General features: G+C 39.2%; 1 protein-coding gene across 16 annotated transcripts in view; it reads left to right on the top strand.

Annotated features, from left to right (window-relative positions):
* The window catches only part of SIPA1L1 (signal induced proliferation associated 1 like 1), a 412,099-nt gene that overhangs the window by 31,825 nt on the left and 358,257 nt on the right, over positions 1-22,017 (top strand). For 14 of the 16 annotated variants that reach the window (XM_049898770.1, XM_049898772.1, XM_049898754.1 and 11 more), the window contains one exon: positions 7,019-7,114. The gene's annotated coding sequence lies outside the window, so the exon portion shown is untranslated. Of the gene's footprint in view, positions 1-5,399; positions 6,143-6,405; positions 6,928-7,018; positions 7,115-22,017 lie in introns of those variants that run through there. The other 2 variants (XM_049898763.1, XM_049898762.1) reach the window with 2 other exon arrangements.

A 22,017-nucleotide genomic window follows, 5' to 3' on the forward strand; every position in this document is an offset into this window, starting at 1 on the left:
GATGCAAAAGACTGGTACCCAGACTTTTGCATTTTACTGATATGTATTTTTTTAATTTTCAGCACTTTATAAAGAAAGGCTGCTTTAATATCAAAAGAATAATAATAATGAAAAAAATAACCAAACCCGTTGGTGTCAAATCAGTTCCGACTCGTAGTGACCCCATAGGACAGAGTAGAACTGCCCCCGTAGGGTTTCCAAGGAGTACCTGGTGGATTTGAACTGCCGATCCTTTGAATAACAGCCGTAGCTCTTAACCACCGCGCCACCAGGGCTTTCATCAAAAGAATAGGAAGGACTAATCTCAGAATAAAGGACAGCCATTTAAATTGTACAGATTCATCTCTGAAATACTCATGAGTGAGTTCCTCCCCCCGCCCCGCCACCCGTTTCTCTGTGGACCTACAAATGGCAGGTGTTTTGCAGACAAGCTTTGGGAATCACTGATACGATGCGTGGGACTACATATATATATGTATATATGTATGTGTGTATATATATGTGTGTGTTCTTTAGTTTTGATACTGTTAATAAATGAGCATCATATCCTTAAACTTGCAATAAAATTATTGAGGTTAGAGTCTAAATATGACAAACCATAAACTCAAATTAGATAAGAAACTAAAAAACTTAAAAATAGGCCGTGTGTCATTTCTAACCCAGAAATATTTTATTTCTTAGAAAGAGCCAGATGTACCCAAAGGACACATATGGCACACGTTGAATCATAGTAAAGCTCCATACTCATCTTGGTGACTTCTTTGCTGACATGCTGTATGAGATTATTGTTTTTAAAATTTTGTTTTTAAGTTGCCAAGCTCTAAGTTTTCTTTAGCAAACTGGTTTCCTTGTCCTCAGAGGAAAGTTTATGTTTTAACTTTTGTGCGTCCTCATGCTCCCACCACCATATTCCAAACCAAACCCATCGTCGTTGAGTCGATTTCTATTCATGGTGACTTATTTACAGAACATGCTTTTAGTGTTGAAGGTAAGCGCACTATAAAGTACTTGATAAAAGTAATTCTGGGCAGCAGGAGGGGCCAGTGGTCCTGCAGTAACAAAATGGTGGCTGAGTGCCTGGCAGCTCAGGGCTTGGTTGGCACGAACATTAATAGACTTGTCTTGAATCTCTGTTCTTTCTTTCTTGTGCTTTCCTTTGATTTTAACACCTCCTTTCTGTTTTTTTTTTTTTTTTTTTTTTTTGGTTTCTGTTTGGCGGAGTGTCAAGACGCCGTCTAAATATCAGTGCCATAAACTGGCTTTAGAAGTGCGTAAGGGATCCTTTAGAGAGTTTTACCTTTGAGTATTACCTGAGAAATACTTTGTGCAGTTTGATAGTACTGAGTAATTTAACTATTCAGAGATATCAAATGTCCTTTGTAAGATTCCGTTGCCATTTTAAAGAACAGTGTTATTAACAAGTGATTATTTTTTCAAACTCTGCCAACTGATTTTCTGGGACTTAATGTCTTTCTACCAAGAAGAGAATTTCAACATGCATAATCACGTCTCAGTTTCCAGTGTGCCTTTGGTGTTAAGTAATAGTGTGGTATTTTAGTTACCTGATGTGTCTGTGGTTTTAACATGAGTATCTTGCCCTGAGGGAAGGGCGAAAATCAGTGAAAAGTTCACTGTTGCTTTGTGAATTAAGTTGTTTCTTGGTGCCCAGTGTTGATCGTTTTGGCGTTGGAGCACAGCGTCAGCTCACCTTGTCTGCAGTTTGGGAATGTTGGGAAAGTGCTGCTTAAGACTGCAGGATTCTCCAGAGACTTGAGCTGATGTAGAAAGTGAGCTTTATTCTAGCCAGTTCTCCAATATCTTGCCAAGTTACTGTCATCAGACGCCTTATTGATAGAAAATTAGTTAGGCAAAAACCGTTTTCTTCTCCTTGCACGGCAGAGGCTATGAAATTTATGAAAGTACATGTAAGGAGAGGTTTGAAGTGTTCATTGTGGATTTGAGTCCTGGCTTGGAACACAGAGGAGCCCTGGTGACGCAGTGGCTAAAGTGCTCATCTGCTAACAGAAAGATTGAGACCACCAAGCTACTCTGCTGGAAGGAAGATGTGATAGTCTGCTTCTGTAAAGGTTACAGCTGTGGAAACCCGATGGGAGAGTTCTGCTTTGTCCTGTAGGGTCACTATGAGTGAGAATCAACTCAGCTGCAGTGGGTTTGGTTTTGGAACACAGAATTCTTGGCTTATCATGGACTTTTCTTTGTATTAATTGTTTCTTTTAATCTCGGTTCTTATATTTGGAAATAATGAAACAAACATTTACTATGTGTATTGGTCTGGGTTTTTAGTTACAGATATGAAGAGCTATTCTAGTTCATGTAAGCACAAAGGGATTTGTTAAGGGTGAGAGCTTAGTAAATCATCTGAGGGCTGAAGAAAGATACCGTAGGCCGAGTTTCTGAGGACGATTGCCAGTACTGCACTGTGGAACTGGCCCACCAAGGAGCTGCTGCCCACGCCACGGTCAGGATGCTCCAAATCAGGAAGCCAGAGCTGCGCTGCAACCTCCAGAGTCAGGCCGCCCCTGACGCCTGTAAATGCCCCACATCCCGCCACCTGGCTTCTTCCCTTGTAACTCATTCTGAGAGTCCCATGTGGGTGTATCTGATTGGAGGAACCTAATTCACATGTCTGCCTGTGCTGTAAGATATGGGGGATTTCCCACCTTCATTTTATTTATTTGCTTTTTAAAAATTCTACATTGCAAAGGTAGGCTTTACACCAAAGAACAAAAAACAAACTGAAAAAGCCAAACCCATTGCCTCTGAGTGGATTCAGGCTCATGGCAACCCTGTGTGTTACAGAGTAGAACAGCTCCTTAGGGTTTTCCTGGATGTAGGATTGGCGTGAGTCTGAATCACCTAGATGACACAGAGCAACAAACATCTTTACAGAAGATCTCCAGGCCTTTCTTCCATGGTGCTACTGAGTGGGTTCAAACCACGAATCGTTAGGTTAGCGGCCAATCGCAAACTGCGTGTACCACCCAGGAACCTACAGTGGGGAACTATTAAACTGTGGCGAAAATCTACAAAGGATGACTTTGGGCCCCATTGAATAAAGATGCTTGTTACTGTATGTAGTTAAAATAATAGTAAGAGTACTAATGATTGTAATTAACTTTTTAAGGAAATCTATTTAAAAAAATACTTTTTTTTTAGTTGGGAGGAGTGCATGAACAATGTTTAAGAACCCAGCAGTTTCAGGCTTCTGTTATTTTAGAATTCTATATTAGCTTAATAAGAGTGTATTGATAATAAAGACAAAGACAAGAGTGCCATCTTTTTGTGTATTCTTTTGTCCTTGGAGGACATCACTGCAAGCAGGACCCATTCTTGTGACCTGGTCTGTTGATCAAAGAGGGAGAGTTGAGACTTGATAACTGGTCAGTATAAATGCATTACTATTAGAAGAACAAGTTAAAGCATATGAATCTAGGATGTTGGGTTAGCAGAATTACAAGCATGATGTTATTATAATTTTTAATATATGACTGCTTACCTAGAGTTTTTTCCAAAATGAACTTAGCACTGGAAGGGACCTTAAAAATCATGTTAATCTGGTACTATAAACTGAAGCCCAGAGGGTTAAGTGATTTGCTCCAGGCTAGGTCCCCATGAGTGCGAGTGACTCCACAAGCAGCCAATAACAACATAGAGCCCCCGGGCCTCCTGATGTCACAGCCCAGTCCTTTTCCGGCACACCCTCTGGGGAATCAGAGGTTCCCCCCAGTGGGAGAAAGCATCATTCTCTCCTGGATTCACCAAACGGAAGGTGGATGCAGTAGTCAGGGTGTCTTAGTGGAGTTGTTCGTTGGTTAACACTGGTGCTCTTCTGTGTGTCAGAAGACTGTGGAAATTTGTGCTTAAGTCTGTGAGGAAAGTAAATCACAGAAGTAAAAGTTTTGTTCAAATTTTACACACAGTTCTATCCTGTTTACTTTTCTGGGTTCATACATTTGCTCATATGCCACTCTTGAAAAGGCATTTACCATTACATGTGTAGTCAGTACAAGGTAAGAATTACTGGGAAACCAGGGAGGCTCACTTCCTCACCTTCACATCATATGCCCAGACACTGCCTTTGCAGGGAGTCCTCCTCTGACCGCCCTATTTAAGATTGCAGCCCACCTTCCCTCCATTCATTCTTCAATCTCCTTATCCTGTCTGCCATCCTGGCCTTTTTTTTTTTAATAACACATATCCCCTCTAACGTCGCGTGTGTTTGTGTGTGCGCGCACACATGTGTATCTCCTGTATAATTTTGCCTGTTATGTTTAATGCTTATTGTATGTCTCCTCCGTCAGTGTAAGCGCCACAAAGGCAGAGAATTTGTCAGTTTTGTGTGTTCCCAGGTTGAAGAGTAAATAGTGTCTGCCACGCAGTAGATATTCAATAAACATACGTTGCATGAATGAACTTGGCAAAAACAGCTACTCTTTAGGATTCCTACTCGGAAAATGACAGATTTCAGTCCTTGAGATTTTTTATTCATGAAATCATTAGGGATGGCAAAATCATCCATTGGGATGTGGAGAAAATAAATTATTTTAAGTGTATGAGTTGTGTTATGTATAGTATTCTGGAGCCTCCTTGCTTGTTTGGCAGTAAACAAGGAATTCACCGAAGCATCTTAGTAGGAGAAGACCTACTAAGTATAGACCTCTCTCTGGAAAGGACCTAGGGAGTGATTGTGAATATTTTGAGATCTATGTTTTATCTTAAAAATTTCAAAAGTTCCAGATAAAAACATCATTAAATTACAGGGTATTACCAGCAGAACAAATTCTTTAAATATTTAAGTCCGGGTTACTAAATGATAAAAATACATAGATTCGCAAATACAGAGTTGGGCCTGTAACTGATTTTTAAAAATAACTGGTTTAAAAGGTTTTCATTTTCAACACTGGTAAAAAAGGCCAGGTTTCAGAGTATCGGAGTACTGAGGCGATGGGGCTGGGAAGAGGAAGGAGTTGGGGTCTTGGCAGAGTCGGAAACACGGTGCAGCAGAGTCAAGCAGATGTGCTGGTACATTTCTGTTACCTTAAACCTTTTCAGGAAAGCCAATATGAGGTAAGATAATGAAGATAAAGTCTTTAATGCTCCAGAAATTTAGTTTCGCTAAGCTAGTGGTAATCTGTTAGATAAAGTTCTGGGGCATAATGTAGTGTATAAATGTTCATTTTTATTAAAAGTACACTTGACTTTTAAAATTCAAGGGAAGTGAAGATTATACCTTTACTTTTTTTTTTTTAATACCTAACTGCCTTGCAATGGAATAAGTTAAAATTAAAGGCTCCTAGAATTGGAAAATATCTTAAAAATCAAATATTCTATATCTAAATATTCTAATTTTATGTAGTATCAATTTTTATAAGTGAACTTAAATGACTTGCCCAGGATCACCCAGCTAGTTAATGGCAGAATTGGGACTGATTTTTGTCACAAATTTTCACTGAAATATCTTAGTAGGAGAGGAGCCACAAGCCTCTCTCTGAAGATGTCCTAGGGAGTGATTATGAATATTTTGAGATCTGTGTTTTATCTTAAAAATTTCAAAAGCTTGTGCAGACGTGCCAGTTGTGTGAGTACTTCGAGTTTCAGTGTCTCCACACAAGGCTGGCCCCTTGAGATGAGTACCTGGGGGAGCCCGTGCCCCTTGCTATGGCCTGGTGGGTGGTTCTCTGGGGGACCAACAGAGGAATCATTTGGTCAGGAGCTTGGTGAGCAGTTGCTGATGGCTCATGAAGCGGCCTTCTCTGCTCAGCTGGGTGAACTACGTGGAGCCTCTTAGCATTTATGAGAAAACGTCTCTGGAGACATGAGGAATTTTCAAGTTGGGCCTGAAACCTGTAGGAACTGGATAACTGCTACCCCTGAGCAGTCCTTAAAATAGAGGTAGCCATCTGAATTTTTATTGTTGTATATTTGCAGGTTTTCTATTTGTACCTGTAGATTTAAGGAGGCCTTTTGGCAGTAGCAGAGCCCTGGTGGCACATTGGTTTAGAGCTCGGCCACTAACCAAAAAGTTGGCAGTTTGAATCTACCAGCTACTCCTTGGAAATTCTATGGGACGTCTCTCCTCTGTCCTATAGGATCGTCATGAGTAGGAATCGACTTGATGGCAGTGAGTTTTTTGTTTTTGGCTTTCGGGCATTAGCATATAAAGATTGTTTTGCTTGCTGGTATCATGTACCGTGGTCTTTTTCTCACTGATGGCTTACTGTTGTGTGTTGTTTTCAGTTAAATCTGTATCGCACTAGCTAGTTTACTAGTTCTAAGTGGATGTACAGAAATACCCTGTAGAATTATTGGCTTCATATCCCCTTCTGGCAGATTTATATGCTTACAAGTTCAAATGTGGTATCTGTTAGCAGGCACATCTTGGCAAGTGATGAGTGCCATGTGGGTGGATGAAAAGTGCAGCTGTGGTTAAGGTAACCAGAGTGGGAAGAACCTGCTTCACACTTCACGCTACTACTGGGACTCAGTACTGAAGAGAGATTCTTTTGACATTAAAAAAAAAAAAAAAAAAATCATAGTTCTAAAGTCAGGTATAGCTTTAAAATAATTGAATTTATTTAGCTTTCATGATTTCTCACGTCTGAATTTGAAATTTTGAAGGACTTGGCGGTTTGCTCAAATGTGGCTTAGACAGGATAAACCAAAGATGTCCTGTTAAAGACTGACGTTGAGGCTGAAGAAAGCCTTTATTTCCTCTTTTGTTTCACTAAGGTATGGCAGTATCAGAGCAGATGGAAGGCTGGAGTTTGAGCTTAAGTTGGGTGAATACTTCATCAGCGAATTGGCTGACTCCTAATGATAAGACAGGAAGAACCACCCACGTTTTCCATTTTGGATTTGAGTCACAGAAAACAGATTTCCTGCAGAAACCATTTGGCTTTAACAAGTGTATGAAAATTTCATCTTTGATCAGAGTGATGTTTTTGTCTTCATTGTGTGTGTATTTCAAATTAATTATTTCCCCCTTTTCAATCCATAGGTGAAATTTCAATTGTGAATCTCCTGTAGTACTGGCTGTAACCTAATTTCCAAGATTTCTGCAAGAGAGATAGAGTCAGAAGGATTGTGCTTTCAGGTAAGGATCTAATTTTACTTTATCTTAATAATACACAACTGCTTAAGCAGAATTCTGAATCCCCTCCCCCCAGCACATGAATAGAAGTATAGGTGAGCTTTTTTTAAAAGGTGGTAATTTCAATTCTCCAGACAGGTTTCTGCCTGCTTGGGATTAGCTAAGAGGTGTTGGTGGGGCTGGATGCTTACAACAATTAGAGAAACACGTGAAGACAGTTATCTCTCTCTCTCACTCACACACACACACACACACACAGTCACTTACAAGTGCTGCAGTGATTATTTGTGTACAGGTTTCTGTTTCTGTGTTCCAGTTTTTTGGCATCATTGCCATTCTAATGGGTGAGGTAATAATCTCATTGTGATTTTGATTTGCATCTTGCTAAGCCCTGGTGGCACATTGGTTAAGAGCTCTGCTGCTAACCAAGAGGTTGGGAATTTGAATCCACCAGCTGCACCTTGGAAACCCTATGGAGCAGTTCTGCTCTGTCCTGTAGTGTCGCTATGAGTTGGAATTGACTCGATGGCAACGGGTTTGGATTTTTTTGGTGAATGGCTCATGAGGAGCCCTGGAGGTACAGTGGTTAAGAGCTTACCTGCTAACCAAAATGTTGGCAGTTTGAATCCTCCAGCCGCTCCTTGGAAACCCCATGGGGTAGTTCAACTCTGTCTTGTAGGGTTGCTATGATTTGGAATCGACTCCACAGCAATAGGCTTGGTTTGGTTTTAATGGCTAATGATATTGAACACCTTTTTATGTATTTGTTGGCCATTTGAATATCCTCTTTGCTAAATTGTTCAGGTCCTTTGCCCATTTTTTGATTGAGTTGCTTGTCTTTTTGTTGTTAAATTGTAGAAAGTTTTATATATATTTTGGATATTGGGCCCTTACTGAATATATGGTTTCTGACAATTTTCTCCCAGTCTATAAGTTGTCTTTTCACTTTATTGATAAAGTCCTTTCATGTACAAAGAAGTATTCATTTTATAGAAGTATTCATAATAAAAGCAAATTCTTATTGAATGTAATAATAAATATGGAATTTTTGGAGTGAAAAGGCCACTAAATGGGCATAGATCTTCAATTCTATTTATTAACTAACAGGACGGCCTTGACAAACCCATTTCCTCACTGGTAAAATAGTATTAGTAAACCACTTTATATTTAATCAGCTGTCATTCTGAGTAATAATGTTAGTGTGAATAAGAAATACTTGTGAGAACATTTGACAATGGCAATCTAGATGAATTGTGAAATAGAATTCTAGCAGTGCTTTTGTTTACCTTGAATAATGAGAAGGATATTTCTGGAAGAGGTTATTTTATTCATGACAAAAGAAAGGTATGTATCTGTTGATGAAAATAACAAGACAGCCCGAAAATATTTTAAACACATTGAAATGTGTGTTCTTACAGTAATTTTATTGTAGGCGCTCTGCATGGTTGTTTCTCAATGATGATCATTATAAGTGGAATTTTAACAGAGGTATGCTTTCACATAGATTCTTTGTATACCCCGGTGTGAGGTGTATACATTTCACTTGAATGATAAAATAAAAAACGTGCTAAGTTCAATAAGTGGTAGAGTGTGGAGCCCAAGTAATGGTGAATGCCGACTTCTTAACACCTACTCCATCTTCTTAGTGCCTGTCCCCTTTTTAAGCCTGATCTGAGGTGGCAGATGGTTGAAACAAATCTCTTGGTAGACTCAGCCCCAGAGACTGAACTCCACTAAGAGGTTAGAAAATGTATGAAAAATCACAGTTCAGATGTTATCCTAATGTGTCATGTTCCTGGGTTTTATAAGCATTTTTTAAAAGAAATATTTTTGGCCAGTACATTTTTGATGATTGTCTGACAGGAGACAATGAGTACATTGGCTTCCTTCCGTTCATGTGTAGACTTGTTCACTGAAAATTTGTCTGGCACCAGAAATTTGAGTTTCAATCACAGGAAGCAGTTGGGTGGTAGTGACTTTTAGTTGCTATTGATATACAGTAGATTCAAATTAATAACCTGGGATAATTTCTTTCTTTTTTTTTTTTTTTATTGTAGTTTAGATGAGTTTACACAACAAACTAGCTTCTCATTAAACAATTAGTACACATACTGTTTTGTGGCATTAGTTGCCAGCCCCATGATATGCCAACAGTCTCCCCTTCTTGACCTTAGTTTCCCCATTACCAGCTTTCCTGTCCCCTCCTGCCTTCTCGTCCTTGCCCCAGGGGTGGTGTGCCCATTTAGTCTCATTTTGTTTTACGGGCCTGTTTAATCTTTGGCTGAAGGGTGAACCTGAGGAATGACTTTATTACTGAGCTAAGAGGGTGTCCGGGGGCCATACTCTCAGGGTTTCTCCAGCCTCTGTCAGACCATTAAGTCTGGTCCTTTTTTTTTCTCTAGCACTGTCCAGAACCGTCTATTGTGATCCCTGTCAGAGCAGTGGGTAGTGGTAGCTGGCCACCACCTTCCAGTTGTGCTGGACTCAGTCTGGTGGAGGCTGTAGTACTAATCTTTCCCTTGTGTCTTTGGTTTTCTTCATTCTCCATTCTTCATTCTCACTTGCTCCAGACGGGGTGAGACCAGTGGAGTATCTTAGATGGCTGCTCACAAGCTTTTAAGACCGCAGACGCTACTCATCAAAGTAGAATGTAGAATATTTTGTTTATAAACTGTGTCATGCCAGTTGAGCTAGATGTTCCCTGAGACCATTAACCAGGGGTAATGTAAACAATTATTATAAAAAAATTCCCAAATTCATCTTTTTCACCTATTTCCAGATTCATTAATTTGCTTGGATAGATCCAGAAGCATTACTGAACTTTATTGCTACCTAAATGGGGCTGTTTTCTGAGGTGACACACACTACCCTTTGGAAGTATTCACTTCTTTTTCCAAAATTTAGAATTTGTTATTTTTAGCATGGTTTGACATTTACATTTTCAGCTTGCAGAATTTAAATCCTTGTGTACATTCTGCCCTAGTGACTAAGGAGAGTTATATAAAGTTCTCCCCAGTCTCCTTTCAGTATGTGGACATCACATTCCTTGGCCAGTATTTGTTTTCCGTCTGTCTTTTAGTGTAACCCTAACAAGTTCATTCAAGCGGTGGTTGAACTGAGGTTAAATGATACTGTGGTTGTTTGGCAGGATATGTCCGTAAACACAGAATGGCCTGGGGTGATTGTAATGTTCAATTGCATAATCACACATTATGTTTTACAAACACAGGAAAGAGTACATGGGCTGCATACATCTTCAGTGAGAAATTGCCCTTAGGATAAATGGAGTCTGTTAAAAACCATGGCATTCCCTTGAATGTTTTCTTAGGCAATTATGTTCATATTTTGCATTTAATTGAAATGTTTCTGATTGAATGCAACTATGATTGGTTTTTCAAGGTTTCCAAACAGTCTGTTACCTAACATCTAAAGGAATGGTCAAAATGTTACTAGCTTTTAAAATACTGCATTTTCAAAATTCTGTCATTTTCTCTCTCCCTCTCTTCCTGGTGATTTTTGTGTCTTGAAAGCTGTTTTGCAAAAGATATCTTTAATTTACCTTCTACAGACCAGATGAAGTGGAATGTAGAGTCATTCTATTTGAAATAAATGCTGATGTCTCTATTCAGGGCAACCTGGCTTTCTCGCTGTGAGGACCTGGTCTTTGCAGCTAGTATGTAGTATTGGCAAATACTTCTTGTTACTGTGGGCAGTCAGAGAACTGAAATAGAATATCTGTTGTAGTGGGTAGAAGGGCCTTTTGGGCATTTTTTTTTTAGGCTGATGTGAATATTTTTGAAAAAACTTTTACTTGCTGAATTGCCAGTTGCAGTATTTATCAGGAAATTGGATATGGGGCTCAGTATTTCAAGAGTCTGAACCTGTACTAAACCGTTTTACTGAACCACACATTCTTTGATGTTCAAGTAGGAGTTTTAGTTTTTGATTGATTTTTGTTGTAACTTGCTTAGAGGAACCAAATTCCGTTAAAAAGATTTTTGGACAGAGGCTCCAAAGCTGAACACTAGATTTTTATTTGAAGCATTTCTTTACCAAAAAAAACCCATTGCCATCAAGTTGATTCCAACTCCTAGTGACCCTATAGGACAGAGTAAAACTGCCCCATGGGGCTTTGAACAAGCGATTGGTGGATTTGAACTGCTGACCTTTTGTTTAGCAGTGAGCTCTTAACCACTGTGCCACCATAGTATTTTTAATTTTAAGTTTTAGCAAAGTGCTTGGTTTAAATAGTAAAATAGTAATACAACTTGAAAAGAAAAAAATCCTATACCCCATCCTTCCTACCTCTCTCTAGAGACAACCATTTTCAAGTGTTTTTTTTTAGACTTTTCTTCTGGAATGTACTTCTATATATCTATATGACATGTATTTTTCTCCTATAGCTTGAGTTTTCCGTTCTAGACACTATCTTTTGACTTCTTCCTACAGAATAAGAGGATTTAGCTCCCTTCACTTCCCTTTTCGCATCTTCCCAGTGAGAATTTTATATAATTTTTTGTTAAGCCCATCTTTCAGTATTTACATTATTTGAATATTCATGGTAGAGGCCACAGGGTGAGGGGAGCTTGAACTGCCAAGTGCCTTCTTTTTGAAAATGACCTATTATATTAGGATAGAGATTTCCTTGGCCCAGGATGCAAAAGCCACTGAGTTAGTGTTTTAATCTGGGTAAGTCATTCAGTACACTGCCCATTCCTTCACCTGTAAATGGGTGAAACAAAAAATACTTCACAGGGTTGTTAAGACCATCAGGTAAGATAATAGAAAGGTATTTAAAATTTTACAGAGCAGCACATCTCTGTAAGGTGGTGGTGTTGAGGAATGTATTCTTAGATAATCAGGAATTAAACTGTGTTTATGCTCTTTTGTAATTGAATGCTTCTTGCAGATAGCTTTCATTTCAGTATTCTTTATAGTGAAAACTTGTCTTACGCTCTGCAAAACAATGCTCATTTTATAACTTCTTCATAGCCCAGGTTCAGTCCTACATGAAGGTAGAATAGACAATTAGCTAAGTGCTAAGGGTGCTCGAGAATTTACAGCCCTCCAAACTGCTCCATCTTCGATCTGGTATTTCTGGGATGTTTTTCAAAGACTCCTGTTAAGTGCCAGTATTGACACCCAGACCCAACCCAACCCACTGCCGTAGAGTCAGTTCTGACTCATAGCAACCACATAGAGTTTCCAAGGCTATAAATCTAGGAAAGCAGACTGCCACATCTTTCTTTCACATAACAGCTGGTAGTTTCAAACCACCAGTCTTTTAGTTAGCAGTAGAACACTTCAACCACTGCACCACCAGGGCTCCTTAGTAATGACATGGAAGAGATTAACTTAAGATGTTATCCTACTCAGTTTGGAGAACAGGGCCATTGGGAAAAGGATGTAGTAGGTCTGTCAAGTTTTTTGGGAAGGAGGGTAGAACACATCTAGAATCTAGAGCAGTGTCAGGGATGGTAGGCCTTGAAAGAGGGCCATAGCTCTCGGCCTTGGGAAGCAAGGAAATGATCTCAAGTAGTAGGGATAATATGGCTGTTTCGCAGTCCTTTTAAATCCAACTCCATTTGATCTCTTAATCATCATAATACTTACGTGGTTAGTGTCATATTCCAACATGAAAGCCACGGCTCTTGAACACCAAAGCTCTAAATACTAGCAGCTTAGCAACACTTACATTCTGCTCATGAAAGCCTCTTAAAGCATGTTTCTGAAGTGAGGAAAAAAAGTGTTCCCACCCTTAATTGGGAGAACTGGGGAAAAAAAAGAAAATATTAATAATTAGCTAGTACCACCTTTTTTTTTTTTTTAGTACCACCTTAGCACAGATGGCTTTAGCACCCAAGAAATCATGTGGATATTGGTTTTAGAAACTATTCTAGCACATTGCCTTTACTTGTGATCTTTTTCCTTTTGTCCTAGAAATATTCAAAATAATCGTTATTATAAGATTGTATTATTATTGAACAGACTGATTTAGGCACTTTGTTGGCAAGTGCCCTGTGACTGTTTTACAGTTTTCTGATGTACTTTGTGTGTGCTGGTCAGGCTGCTTATTCTTGGTACTGTTTTTTCCGTGAGTAGAATGACAGCCTCACTTTCTTTCTGTGCCGGTTCCTTTTTACTTTTGAATCTTCGATATCCATTGGGATATGATGAAAGATAATTGCAAATATCTATCTTCAAGACAGGGCAGTTTTATTTGAATCCTGTTTTTTTTTTTTTCCTTTGTTTGTTCTTTTGTTGGAGAAATCTAGTATAGTAAAGGAAAACTGTCTTTGAATTCCCTAAGTTGCTTGAATGTCAAAACATTTCTATTGTAAGAGGAAGCTAAGCCTAGTTAACATATTTCCCTGCTAATTACAAGTTTAGGATTTTAATCAGGTAGGACTGTCTCCCAGTGTATTTTCACTGGGGAGAGAGACACCAAAGATAAGAATTGGTATTGACACTACTATTATGGAAGGGAAGTGCTCTGGAGAGTTACAGGCCAGCCTGCCATTGCTTGGGTGGTAGAAAGCAGTAAAATCCAGACAGAATAGGTCTTAGACTCTAAATAAGCATAAAAAATGGCAGTGCTATAAGAATTTTGTCCCACCTTTTGTAAATATGTAACAGAAAAGCAACAATAGCCTAAACAAATTTACATTAGAACTTGTTCATTAAGAAAGAAGGGGAGAGATTTGTTTACTCAGCAGCAGTCCCAAAGTGAGTCAGTTTTGGGATTGCCAGCCACTTTAAGAGCACTGCTATCGTTAACTTTTCTTTAGAATTCACTAACAAAGGAGCTATGTAAAATTGCACTCAGGATTTCTCTCTGGGTAAGAGTTTTTATTGAGAAGAATAACTTGGTAGATGCTATAGAAAAAAAAATAGCGATTATAAAAGCTCTAATATGTACTTGATTTAATTAAAGGAGAGAGTATTTTAATTTGTTCAACAGTAAATGGTGAGTACGCATAATGTGAAGAGCACTGTTTCAGTTCTCTGGGGAAGACAAAAATCATTAAGATCGAGATGCTGCTTTTAAAGAGCCTGTAGCTTTTAAGGGGAGGCCCAGTGGAATGGAACGCTCTGGGAGTTGAGAGAAGGGAGAGAGACACTCAGTGGGAAGAGTGAGGAGAGCAGGCTCAGTGAAGGTTTTGTGCAGGAGATGGCATTTAAACCGTGTCTTGGTACGTGGGTTTTGTACATTTGAAGAGTCCTTCAGACTGAGGCATGGCCATGTGTTGTGGATAGGAATTTCAGATTTGCAGTGTCTAGCATGGAAAATAAAATAAGAATAATGTAAATGGTTAAGTGCTTGGCTACTAACCAAAAGGTTGGTGGTTTGAATTCACTCAGAGGCACCTCAGAGAAAAGGCCTGGTGATCTACTTCTAAAAGGTTACAGCCATTGAAAACCCTATGGAGGACAGTTACGCTCCACACACATGGGGTCGCCACAAGTCAGAATTGTGCCTTTTAAGTGCTTCATATATTATAACTCATTTCCTTATAATAACCTTACAAGGTAGGCATTACTGTCATCCCCATTATACAGATGAAGAAATTGAGGCACAGAAAAAGAAACTTGTCAGAGGCTATGTATATATAGTTAATGGGATTTGACCCCAGACTAGTTTTGGACAGTCCACTTTAATAAATGGTGGGAAGTGTAGCAAAGGTTGATTGGAGTCCTGTTTTAGTTAATGCCACAAGTGGGGTGGCTTTAACAAAGAGAAATTTATTTTCTCACAGTCTAGCAGGCTAGAAGTCCAAGTTCAGGGCATCAGCTCAAGGGGAATGCTTTCCCTCTCTGTCAGCTCTGGAGGAAGGTCCTTGTCATCAATCTTCCCCTGGCCTAGGAGTTTCTCTGCGGAGGGACCTTTGGTCCAAAGGATGGGCTTTGCTCCGGGTCTGCTTTGTTGCTTGTATGAGGTTCCCCTGTCTCTCTGCTTGCTTCTCTCTTTTATATCTCAAAAGAGATTGGCTCAAGGCACAATCCAACCTTGTACATTGAGTCCTGCCTCACTGACATAACTGCTCCCTGTCCCTCCTCATTAACATTGTAGAGGTAGGATTTTCACCGCACAGGAAAATCACATCAGATGACAGAATAGTGGGCAATAACACAATACTGGGAATCATGGCATAGCCAAATTGATACACATATTTGGGGGGGGGGCACAATTCAGTTCATGACAGGTCCATTTATGTAAAGCCTCGAATGCCTGGATGAACAATTTAATATATTGGAAGATATTTTTTTTAATGGTTCCATGTAAAGGTGTTAATACAGCCTCTCATTTCTTTTAACATACTATGTTCTTACTGACTTTGAAATGCTGTTCCCACTCTACCTGGTGAATTTCTACTTTTCTTCAATTCTCCACTCATATGCTGCCTTTTCTGTGAAGACTTCCTAACCCCCCAGAAAGAAGAACCCTTCCCTGGGCTCCAGCAGCACTTTGTACCTTTAATACAGTGTTCCTTAAAAGTGTGAGTTATTTGAGGATTTGGGCTGTGTACCTTTTGGAATCATAGTATTTGGCACATAATTGTTGATCCGTCAACTGAATGAAGGGTAGGGTGATGAATTCTTAGAAATCACACTGAACTATTTTCATATCTTTACTTCTAAGTCACAGGCATTCGAAACACTTAGAGAAGAGATAAAACGGTATGTGCTGTAATACTGTTTTATTGGGGTTCCTGTGAGAATGAAGGAGTGAGATTATTCTGGATTAGGGCTTCCTGGGGTCAGTTAGATATACCACCTGGGCTTTGGGCTTGTCCTTAAAGGAAGCGTAAGGTTTAAATTGGCAGAGGGGACGGGCACACCCTGCTGAGCGAGCAGCGTGAGCAGAGAACAAAAATGGGGTTGGATGTGAAACACCATCACCCCTGACACCTGAGCCTCCTGGGCTTTCCTGCAATACCCAGTAGAGTATTTTGCAGTATTGAGAATTCTCTTGAAAGCCCTGATTTTCTTCTCTGCCAGAAATATGCAAATGGAACAGAACATTTGCCATGGTGTGTTTGAAATTAAGGTAAGTTCCTAGCATGAAATATGCCATTCAAATGTTCTGGATACCTTTTTGGCATTAAAAATGCTATTGAATAATAGGCCCATTTGGTCTAAATTAGATTTTACCCTCCCGAAATTCCTTGAAATCTTAAAACAACAAGTAACCTCACGTTTCACTGGCATGTGTTTTGTTATCGGCCTGCTTGAGTTTCCTTTGACTGTCTCCACTTCAGGCCAGTGGGAACTTTCAGCATTGCTGTAATTGACTCATGTTGTTTAATTCAGCTTCTTGCTCTTTTATCTAGAAGGACTCAGACTGTTATGTGGGGAATTAAAGGAATAGAGGAGAGGCAGGGTTAATCGGACTTGTGGAGATGAAAGCTATGTAGGACTCTTGTAATAAAGGAGGACGTTGGAATCCAGAGAGAGGGTGTCTTGGTTAAGAAATACCTTCCAACAATTGGAAACCTTTTAAAATGCTTTCGAGGCACAACCTGAAGTACTGAGAAATGATGCCCTGAAACTACTGCCCAAAATTAAAAGCTTTGTCCCTAAGTTGGGATTAAAAGTGGTCATGTCCTCAGAAGTGTCTGAACAGGGAAGGGACATTCTTTCCTAAGATGGACAAGGCCATAGCTCACAATTTTGCTGACCCTGATTATCCTGGGGACCTTAGGCCTTAGGCCTGGTAGAGTGAAAGTTAAAGGGAAGGTGCATCCAGCTCTTACGGGGAAGGCCTTCATCGCAGCAGGTGCTTCTCAACATGTGGTTGCTAGGTTTTATCTGAAGATTTTATGGCAGTAGACATTTAAATGTAAGCTCCGTGAGGGTAAGGACTTTGTTTTGTTCCCTAATAAATCTCCAGCTTTGTCCAATAGAAATATAATGTGAGCTCTTACATAATTTAAAAAATTTTAGTAGCCATATTAAGAGAAAGAGGTGAAATTAAATATAACTTATTTTATTTAAAGCAGTATACGCACAATTTCATTTCAACATGTAATTAGTATAAAAATTGTTGATGAAATATTTTATTTTTTTGTTCATACTACGTCTTTGAAATGTAGTATGTATTTTTTTACTTAAAGCACATCTCAATTTGGTCTTTTCCACTCTCAACTTGGATCCACTTCAAGTGCTAGAAAGTATATCTGGTATATGATAGAAGCACAGTAAATAAATATAGGTTAAACGAGTGAAGGGAGGAAGGAAGGGAGGGAGGGAATGGCGGAACTTCAGGGATATGTAAACAGAGGAACATTATGCTTTTCTTTGGGTGCCCAGGAGTTCCTAACTAGAACAGCAGTTGAAAAGTGCTTTAGATTTTTAGTTCAAAATCATTTTCAAATATATTATCTCACCGATACATACCTCCAACAACCTTGGATTTTACAGGTTAAGTTTTACTCTCTTTATTTTATAGGTGACGAAGCTGAGGCCCACCTAGGTTAATGACTGTGTAGTTTAGCCAGGATTCAGACGAGGCTCTTTCTTCCGACCCTAACTGTGCACCCTCCCTTTGTTTTCTGGTGGGCAGGCTCATACTTCTCTGTGAACATTAGTTGGCTCTTAGGTATGGATAGATGTTAACGGATAGACCGAGTAAATACTTTTAATACATATCTGTTTAAAAAAAGTTGAGTAAAGGTCAGATCTTGAAGTTTGCTTTTAATTCAGTAATCAGTCATGGGTACTATAGCCCAGAAAGTTGTATGTGTGGCTGGTCTGAGTGTTAAGATTTTCTGAATTACAGAAGGCACGTAAAAATTTGATGAGTAAAAAGAGTGTTTATAAAAGTGTACACATACATCTGTTTGGAACTATTCCTTTGTATAATTGTTTCACCTCTAGAAACGTTCTCTAGTAGGAATGTGTGATGATTTCTTTTTTAGCATATGGAAAAATAAAAATATCTTGTACAAAGAAGAAAAGTAATGTAGCAAGCATAACAGCCCTCCAGTGCTTAAATTATTAGATTTTTCTGCTTTCTTGTTTCTTGAGCCTTTAAAATAGTTGGTTTTACTGTGCTTAATATTTAAATAAAAAATCATATGCTTTAGGTATGATTTAATTTGTTGTGGCTAAAAATGCCAATGAGAAATCAAAGTTAACTTCTAGAGTATCGGTATGATATTACAGAAACATTGCATTTCATCATCCTTTTGAATAGAGGCCAAGACGAATAGGTTTTATACCCAGATTTTACTCTGCAGAGCAAGGCATGTTAATACATATATCGGTGTACAGCATAGACTTTATACAGGGTGTTCAAATACTTGGTTTTGTGAGAAACAACTTTAGTATGCAGGAAATGGCATTTGAGAAGAAGTTTGGCCTAAAATACAATCTTAAGCCTTGTCCAAAGTCAGTAGACATTGCAAGATATTTTACTCATTGTTGTTAGTATAATGTTTCACAAATTTGAAAAAAAGTAATGATGAGTTTGTAATAGTGAAATCCACTGCCTAGATTTTAATCGACTCAACCTGTAAGCAAAGGAATTGATTCTTATCTATCTTGCATATTTGGGAGATGATTCGCAAGGAGTTATTTATAAAACCACAGGAATATCATTATCTAGTGTGTGCTCTAAGCATTTAGGAATGGAAAGCTCTTACACATACTTCAGCTTCACTTTTCATAGCTGGGGGAACCCCTTCTTCGCAACAGGCACTGTGCTAAGACTTTGCAGTATAACGGTAATGACAGGGATATTTAAAAATAGAACAGTTGTGTACCTGCATTGAAGATGCTTAGTCTGTGGGCTGGGGAGACAAAGGCATTACTCAGATAACTGCACAAATAAATGTTAAATTATAACTGTCATAAGTGATATGCAGGAGAGATAAATGGTGGTTATGAGAGCAGTTCCAGTGAACAAGAACAAGGTGTTTTATTTGATCACAGATTTAATGTGATCCAGTCTTGTGTGTCTATAAAGCTCAGTGCAACCAAGAAGTACGGTGTTCTGCTCAAAGAACATAATATGTCTACAGTACTCTGCTGTGGTGGAGCACATTGGGAGTCTTTGTGCACAGCTTTGACCAGACAGAGCACATTCCAAGAAGAGGACCATGCTGGAGAAGATTTTAGAAGGAATTTCACATGCTGCTTGGTTAAGAGAACTGTAGTAAGTGATTCTGAGGAAAAGAAGACAAAGGGAGGACAGATTAACTGATGTCCGATCAAACTGGGTAGCTTAAAACAACAGAAATTTATTCTCTCTGAGTTTAGGAGGCCAGAAGTCTAAAATCAAGGGATTGTCAGGGTTGATTCCTTCTGGAGGCTCTAAGGCAGAAGCCGGCTTATACTCCCTCCTAGATTTCTGGTAGTTGTCGCCTGTCATTGGAGTTCCTTGGATACATCACTCCAGTCTCTGCCTTTATCTTCTCATGGGTCATTCCTGTGTCTCTGTGTGTCCTCTTCTGTTCTTACAAGGATACCAGTCATGCGATTTAGTGCCCACACCAATCCACTGTGACCTCATCTTTACTTAATTACTTCTGCAAACTCCCTATTTCCAAATAATTTTGAGGTTCCAGGTGGACATGAATTTTTGGGGCATGATTTTAAGACAGACGAGGAAGAAAGGCCTGGTGATCTACTTCCAGAAATTAGCTAGTGAAAACCCTATGGCTCACAACAGAATATTGCCTGTTACAGTGCTGGAAGGTGACCCTCCAAGGCTGGAAGACACTCAGAATGACAAAGCTGCAACAGTGGACTCAGATATGGCAGTCAGTGGTCAGGAGGATGGCACAGGACCAGGCATTGTTCTGTTCTGTTATGCAAAAGGTTGCCATGAGTTGGAGTTGACATGATGGGAGCTAACAGACACAACATTCAGCCCACTACAGGTGCTAAGAGTACCCAGAGGATTGTTCTCAGCCTGTGTATATTTTGGCATGGGGGAAGAGTGCCCACCCATTCTCCCAGTCTGGTAACCCCTCCTTTGTCAACCTTCTAGGCAAGAGAAAACTATAGAATTTTAGGGATCTCAGGGAAAGCCATGACCCCAATAATCAACATCTCCTGAAAATAAGGTCCTGTAGGCAGACTGATCAGGAATTCCCCATACCCACAGCATGAAGTCTGAGTAACATGGCACAAAGGCCATATTACTGTGACATTGGCTCTCCTTGTTCCCTGTTACTGAGCCTCAGTTGTTCCAGTGATGGGGAGAATTCCTTGGGTAGTATAACCTCTTTGTTTTTTGCTGCCCCTTCTGTTTGTGCCCCTTCAACAGTCCTCTCTATTGCTGGAGAAATCTTATTCCTCTTTCAGGGCTAGCTCAAAAGTTAGCATTTGTAGAGTTTTTCTGGCTTTCTAGAGTTAGTTGTTTCACAGCCTATAAAAAATAGTACTACTGAAATGTTTTATTTGCTTGTTTGGCTTGCTCCTCTAGGCTGTAAAATCCTTAAAGACAGGTATTATGTATTTTTCTTATTGGACTCTTCAGTGCCTAAAAGACACTTAATAAATGGTGCAGTGTGGGTTTTCAGTAACTTTTGAATGAATGAATATAATTCGCACTTGCTTTACCATATTAACACTTTATGGCCTTGGATTTGGAACTTAAGATATATGAGATAAATAGCTGAACTATTGGTTTGGTTGGATTAAAACCTTTGAGGAGTTCAAGAATATGGTGATCTCGTACCCTTTATTTAAGATGCCAATGGAAAGAACGTCGTTATGTGGCAGGGGTTTCCTGGTTTCCACAAGACCACTTTGTGTGTTGGTTTACTTTCTTTTAAAACCCCTTGAGAATTATCAAATTTTTATAATCATAGTATCAAGAAGAAATGCATCTTAATGAGGACTAAAAAAAAGAGTAAAACAAGATTAACAGGAAAATTAAAGATCATCCCTTTTTAGGTTATTATGCAAAAGAAATTATAGGCATTTACAGAAAGATGATATTAGCATTTGGGAGGGAAAGGAAGTCTGTGGTAAGAAATATTAAAAATTAAATCAGGTGTCCACTCTGGGCAACTAAAGAACAGATTGTGTTCTGACGTGGTGGAGTGCTCATAGTTTGCAAAAATCGATTCGTAAAATGTTACCAGACTGTACTCATGCTGGCTGTACTTGCTTTAAGAGAATCTTTGTAGTTTAGGAACATCAGTGGTCAGCTTATCCAGAGCGATTAAAACAAAACAGAACAAAACAAACTCATTGCCTTCAAGTGCATTCTGACTCATAACAATCCTGTAGGACAGAGTAGAAGAGCCCCGTAGGGTTTCTAAGCTATAAATCTTTATAGAAGCAGACTGCTACATCTTTCTCCAATGGCGCAGCTAGTGGGTTCGAACTGCCAACCTTTCAGTTAGCAGCCAAATGCTTAACCGCTGTGCCACCAGGGCTCCTCTGAAATACTTGAACAGAATTTTCAGAACATTGATGTCTACTAGAAAATCAGTTAATATGCAGTGGGAACTTTATTTCCAAGCAGATGAGTATTTGATAGTGTAGTAGGCAAATCTTGTTCCCAGCTGAGTAGATGACTAGGGCAGCTATCACCTTTGGAAAGCTTCTTCGTATGTATGTGACATAAAGGCTAGCAAGGGCGGGTAGAGGTGTTGAAGCTGATCAGATACTCCTGTAGGCAGAGCTGAGGACTTGCTGCCCAAGTTTTGTTTTTGTTCCCTGCCAACAAATCATCTAGATTTCTTCAGGAAGTTGTTCTACTGGGCACTAATCCTTTTTCTCATTGTTTCTGGCTGATTCTAATCAAAATAGGCACTTCTACCCAGCTTTACTTCCTTAGTTTATCCAATTATTCACTTACAAACTCATTAACTGAAACCTCCTGTGAGGAAGTATTACTTTGTAGATATTTTGTGAAATAGTTTCGAAATTGACTTGATGGCAACTTT

Source organism: Elephas maximus, chromosome 10, assembly GCF_024166365.1.
Source record: "Elephas maximus indicus isolate mEleMax1 chromosome 10, mEleMax1 primary haplotype, whole genome shotgun sequence".
Classification (NCBI taxonomy): domain Eukaryota; kingdom Metazoa; phylum Chordata; class Mammalia; order Proboscidea; family Elephantidae; genus Elephas; species Elephas maximus.